We start from the raw sequence: 6,007 nt of genomic DNA on the forward strand, positions 1-6,007 counted from the left end.
TGTGGGATATCTACCTATGTCCCTTGGTTCATCTTCGAAGGCATTTTCTTTAGTCACCAGAGGCTTGGTTTTTCTCCTAATAACACCTACACCCTCTTTGGAGAAGGATGCTCTTCCTTTGTCACCAGCATTAGGGAGAGGTGACCGAGGAGAGCAGCCATGCTGCCAGGGGGACTCTCTTCTTTAGAGGCTCCTGACTCTGCATGGACCAGAGTTGGAGCCTTCTTCCTGTCTTCACAGCTGTATCTCCATCAACATGCATACTGTGTGCCTAACAGCATGGACATCTGCTTCAGTTTCTCTTCATCTTTCATCACCTGGCACCATCTTCAAAACCACACAGAATCTATATAGCTATGCTCGGCTCTGGGCTCAGCTCTCCAGCCTTAACTTGGCAAACTTCAGTCTCTCTGTTAGCTACCCTGGGAAAGGCCACAGCTTCCCTTGGAAGCAAGGGTGCCTTTCAAGAGCTTGAACTCTGGGAGCTGGAGAGATGGCTCACTGGTTAAGAGAGTGGCTCACTGGTTAAGAGAGTGGCTCACGGGTTAAGAGAGTGGCTCACTGGTTAAGACAGTGGCTCACTGGTTAAGACAGTGGCTCACTGGTTAAGAGAGTGGCTCACTGGTTAAGACAGTGGCTCACTGGTTAAGAGAGTGGCTCACTGGTTAAGACAGTGACTCACTGGTTAAGAGAGTGGCTCACTGGTTAAGACAGTGGCTCATGGGTTAAGACAGTGGCTCACTGGTTAAGAGAGTGGCTCACGGGTTAAGAGAGTGGCTCACTGGTTAAGACAGTGGCTCACTGGTTAAGAGAGTGGCTCACTGGTTAAGACAGTGGCTCATGGGTTAAGACAGTGGCTCACTGGTTAAGACAGTGGCTCACTGGTTAAGACAGTGGCTCACTGGTTAAGACAGTGGCTCACTGGTTAAGACAGTGGCTCACTGGTTAAGACAGTGGCTCACTGGTTAAGACAGTGGCTCACTGGTTAAGAGAGTGGTTCACAGGTTAAGAGAGTGGCTCACTGGTTAAGAGAGTGGCTCACTGGTTAAGAGAGTGGCTCACTGGTTAAGACAGTGGCTCATGGGTTAAGACAGTGGCTCACTGGTTAAGACAGTGACTCACTGGTTAAGAGAGTGGCTCACTGGTTAAGACAGTGACTCATGGGTTAAGACAGTGGCTCACTGGTTAAGACAGTGGCTCACTGGTTAAGACAGTGGCTCACTAGTTAAGACAGTGGCTCACTGGTTAAGAGAGTGGCTCACTGGTTAAGACAGTGGCTCACTGGTTAAGAGAGTGGCTCACTGGTTAAGACAGTGGCTCACTGGTTAAGAGAGTGGCTCACTGGTTAAGACAGTGGCTCACTGGTTAAGACAGTGGCTCACTAGTTAAGAGAGTGGCTCACTGGTTAAGAGAGTGGCTCACTGGTTAAGACAGTGGCTCACTGGTTAAGACAGTGGCTCACGGGTTAAGAGAGTGGCTCACTGGTTAAGAGAGTGGCTCACTGGTTAAGAGAGTGGCTCACTGGTTAAGAGAGTGGCTCACTGGTTAAGAGAGTGGCTTACTGGTTAAGAGAGTGGCTCATGGGTTAAGATAGTGGCTTACTGGTTAAGAGAGTGGCTCATGGGTTAAGATAGTGGCTTACTGGTTAAGAGAGTGGCTCATGGGTTAAGATAGTGGCTTACTGGTTAAGAGAGTGGCTCATGGGTTAAGATAGTGGCTCACTGGTTAAGAGAGTGGCTCACTGGTTAAGAGAGTGGCTCACTGGTTAAAGAGAGTGGCTCATGGGTTAAGACAGTGGCTCACGAGTTAAGACAGTGGCTCACTGGTTAAGAGAGTGGCTCATGGGTTAAGACAGTGGCTCACTGAGTTAAGACAGTGGCTCACTGGTTAAGAGAGTGGCTCATGGGTTAAGAGAGTGGCTCACTGGTTAAGACAGTGGCTCACTGGTTAAGACAGTGGCTCACTGGTTAAGACAGTGGCTCACTGGTTAAGACAGTGGCTCACTGGTTAAGAGAATGCACTGCTTCTGTAGAAGACAGGAGGAGTTCAGGTTCCAGTACCCATGTCAGGTGGCTCACAGCTGCCTGTAACTGGCAGAGAACCCCAGGGTTCTCATCCCTCTTTCGGTCTCTCTGGAGACACAACACCACACACAACTCTCACACACATAAATTAATGATAAAATAATTCTTTTTAAAGACTTTGATCTCTGAATCCTCCCTAGTTATGATCAACTGTGTCTTCCCTTCTCTCTTCTCCACTGAATCAGTTCTTCACCTTGACTCAGATCTCTAGCCTCTCTTTCATAAAAAATACATTTATTTATTTAATTTGTTTTGTATATGTGGGGGTAAGTACGTGCGCTGGTGCATGTGTGGAGGTCAGAGACCAACTTGCGGGAGTCAGTTCAGTTTTTCTCTCTACCTTGTGGATCAGTGTCATGTCACTGATGCCAGGTGTGGCAGTGTGCACCTTTCATTCCAGACCTGCGGAGGCAGAGACAGGTGAATCTCTATGAGTTTGAGAGAAACCTGGCCTACAAGCAAGCTCAGACTGGACATAGACAAAACTACATACTTTCAAGACAAGAGTTTCTCTGTGTAGCCTTAGCTGTCCTGGAACTCACTCTGCAGACCAGGCTGGCCTCAAACTTAGAGATCCACCTGCCTCTGCCTCCCAAGTGCTGGGATTAAGTGCATGTTCCATTACACTCTCGCTGAAAAACAATTTTCCCCCCTAAATTCAGGCAAGCTCCTTCACACCAAGTCTTTCTTGATGCTTCTTTGTGGGGATGTGGAACTTGAGACTGTCCAATAGCATAGGTCGGCCTTGAACTCGCTATGTCGCTGAAGTTGCCTTTGAATCCCCCAGTCCTCTTGCCTTCACTTCTGAAGGCTGGGACTGCAGGCATAAGCCACCACACCAGGCTTCTTTCGATGTTAAAAAATCTTGTGTGTGCTTTCACACGTGTGTCAGGAGGAGTGGGCAGCCTTGGGGTGTGGTGGTGGGGCTCGTATTCCGTTCCTCCTTGTTTGAGACAGGTTCACTTTTTGAGGCTGCACACACCAGGCTAGCCCACAAGTGCCTGGGGATTGTTTTTCCCTCCTCACGGTCTATCTATCTCGCTGTAGGAATGCTGGGATTGCAGCCCAAGTCCCTATGCTTATGTAGCAGGTACCCCCAGCCCAGCCGTCCCAGCCCCAGCCCGGTAAAGCCCTCAGCTCTTCTTGCTGGTTTTGTTTACCCCAAACAGGCTTAACAATTTCAGTTACGCTCTCAGTTTTGAAACTCTTTCCCATCCAATGTTGAACCAAAAAGACCTTGAAGATCTCAGTTTGAGGAAATGAAAGGCATTTCCTGGGTTTTCCTCCTGAGCTGCGGAATCGGTCACGAGGGGCTGCTGGTGGGCTGGCAGGCTGCTTGCCCGGTTCCAGTCTCGGAGGGATTCTCCAGTGTTCTCCACACTCCTTTCACCCATGACCTCCCCCAACCCCACTGATCTTAAGCCCCTGAAGACGGCTTCCCTCTCTGCCTCCTTTGCCCTTCTGTTACTAACGATTCCTCTTTACTCCCTTCTTGGAAGTACCTTTTCTTTTTAAGATTGATCCTTCAATCTGTAATCCGCTCCCCCTCCGCTCCAACTCCACCTTTTCCAGTGTCTTTTCTATCTTATGTGTCTTTCCTTTAACGGACATATTCAGTATCATTTCTTGAAGATAAGTTTTAAATTCCCTCCCTGGAATCTTTCTCCCTCTCGCCTTCCCTCGTGCGGTGTTTCAGAACACTAGGCCCCTTGACTAACAGGAACTGGTAAGATTTTCCCCATCACCAAGACTCGTGGGCAGAGACTCTTGTCTCCACCGTTCTTTATACCCACCGCCCTCAGCTCACCGCCCACTCATCCTCAACGTGAAAAGCAACTCTCCCTTCTAATAAAACGAAATTGTCTCTCTTAAAATTCGTAATTGTCTCGTTTGTGAACCTACAAGGTCCTTTCAATTCTCGCCTAGCTGATCTCTTTGAGGCCTAAGCCATGGCTGCCCCATCCCCACTTGCGTCTACTTCTCTGACTGACCCCGTCCCCACCCCCGCCCCCACCTCTAGGCCTCTCCGTTCTCCTACTTCTCTGGCTGCTTTCCATCTACAGAGAGGAAAAGATGCCCAAGTGCTAACGTTCCACACCCGATTGCTGGAAGTTTCTCCGAGGGTCATGGCTGCTCTGAGCTGAGCACTGCACTGCCTTAGGCAGGTTGCTTCCCCGGAGTTCTGACAGTGGCCTCATGTTTACCCACTGTGGAATGGTAACTTGTCTGAATCCACGGAACTCTGAAATGGAACCCCTTGTCATCTTTCCCCTCAGCCATGAACCTTCCTGCTTTAGGTCACCACCATCCATCCAACCCTTTAGGCAGCTGAAACGGGTTAGCCAATCTAAGAACTTCCCAAGTCCTACCAACAACCATGTGTCACACCTTCATGTCCTTTCGAAGTTTATAGAACATCGTAGTTGTCTTGGTAGGTGTGTGTGTGCAGGTATGTGCATGCGTGCAGTGCACACGTCTGTGTGCATATGTGTGTAGAAGCCAGAATCCAATCTTGGTTCTTTCTCAGGAACCCGCTACTATTCCCCCGACACCCCACCCATGAGATGGTGTCTCTCTGTGTAGCCCTTGCTGTCCTGGAGCTCACTAGGCAGACCAGGCTGGCCTAGAACTCAGAGATTCACTTGCCTTTGTCTGCTGAGTGCTGGGATTAAAGGCGTGTGCCACCACTGCCTGGCTAATGAAGTTTAATTACATTTTTATTTGTTGTGTGCATGAGTGCCACAGGGCACTGTGGAGGCCAGAGGACAGTTTGTAGGAATCAGTTCTCTTCCTCCACTATGTGGGTAGAACTCAGGCTTTCAGGCTTAGGCTTGGTGGTCTTCCTCTGCTCAGTCCACCCTCTCTCCCTTCCTCCCTCCCTCCCTCCCTCCCTCCCTCCCTCCCTCCCTCCCTTCCTTTCTTTTTCCTTTTGGGATAGGGTCTCTCACTGGGCACGTTCTGGAGAAATGGTGACAGTGTAGAGGCTGAAGGGTGTCACCTCTTCCCTTACCCCTCATAAGTTAACAAAACAAAAGCATATGAAGAACCTTTTTGGCAACTGGAGTCTTCATGTCAAAGCCTAGCTGGGTGTCAGCTTCTAGGTTTAGACTTGAGGCATATGGAACAGCTGGGCAGTGATATGACTGGACAGAGGTTGCCCCCTAATAGATATGGAGTCAGGGAACTCGGCTAGGCCCACCCATTGGCAAGACCTTTCTCCCAAGGCCTCTGCGGGGTTTATGACCGACCTACCGCCAGCCAGACATCAGGGTTCGAAGAATTCATCTAAGGACTAAAGACAGTTTTTACATGGGGAGACGGGACAGAGAAGTTTGTTAAGTTTTCTGGTTGGTTTTTCAAAGAGGGCTCCCAGCTTCTGTGATCCAGACAGGCAAAGGCTGTAGCCTGTGAGTGGCTCTGGGACAGGGAGAAGGGCTGAGGTAAAGCCTGAGAGAACGGCAGGGAGCTGCTTCTGGGTCTCAGAATCCCCTGCAGGATCACAGTGACCAGAAAGGCTGAGCTCATCCGGTCACAGCTCATGCTGTGGGGTCAGTCTGGACCCCACAGCATCCTCCCATTCTTGATCCTCACAGGGGCCCCAGGTCACCATTACAGTAAAAACCCCAACTCCCCGTCCCAACCTTCCTCTCACAGGTTCTCACACACCTGTGCTTCTTGGCCTGGAAATGCTCAGTGTGTACCAGCATGTTCCAGCTCACACCAGTTCACACTGTATTTTGTGGCTTCTCAGCCTCATCTCAAGCTCTTTGGTCAGCCTTCACCCAGTGCTCTCAGGGATTTTCACTGTCCCTGGCCTCTGGGGAGCCTCCTGCCTGGATCCCATGGGCCCTTCTGTGAAGACAGCAATTCATGCCTTCAGTCACTGGGCTATGGGGGTGTTCCCTGAAGCAGAGTTAGTTTGA

Source organism: Arvicanthis niloticus, chromosome 20, assembly GCF_011762505.2.
Source record: "Arvicanthis niloticus isolate mArvNil1 chromosome 20, mArvNil1.pat.X, whole genome shotgun sequence".
Classification (NCBI taxonomy): domain Eukaryota; kingdom Metazoa; phylum Chordata; class Mammalia; order Rodentia; family Muridae; genus Arvicanthis; species Arvicanthis niloticus.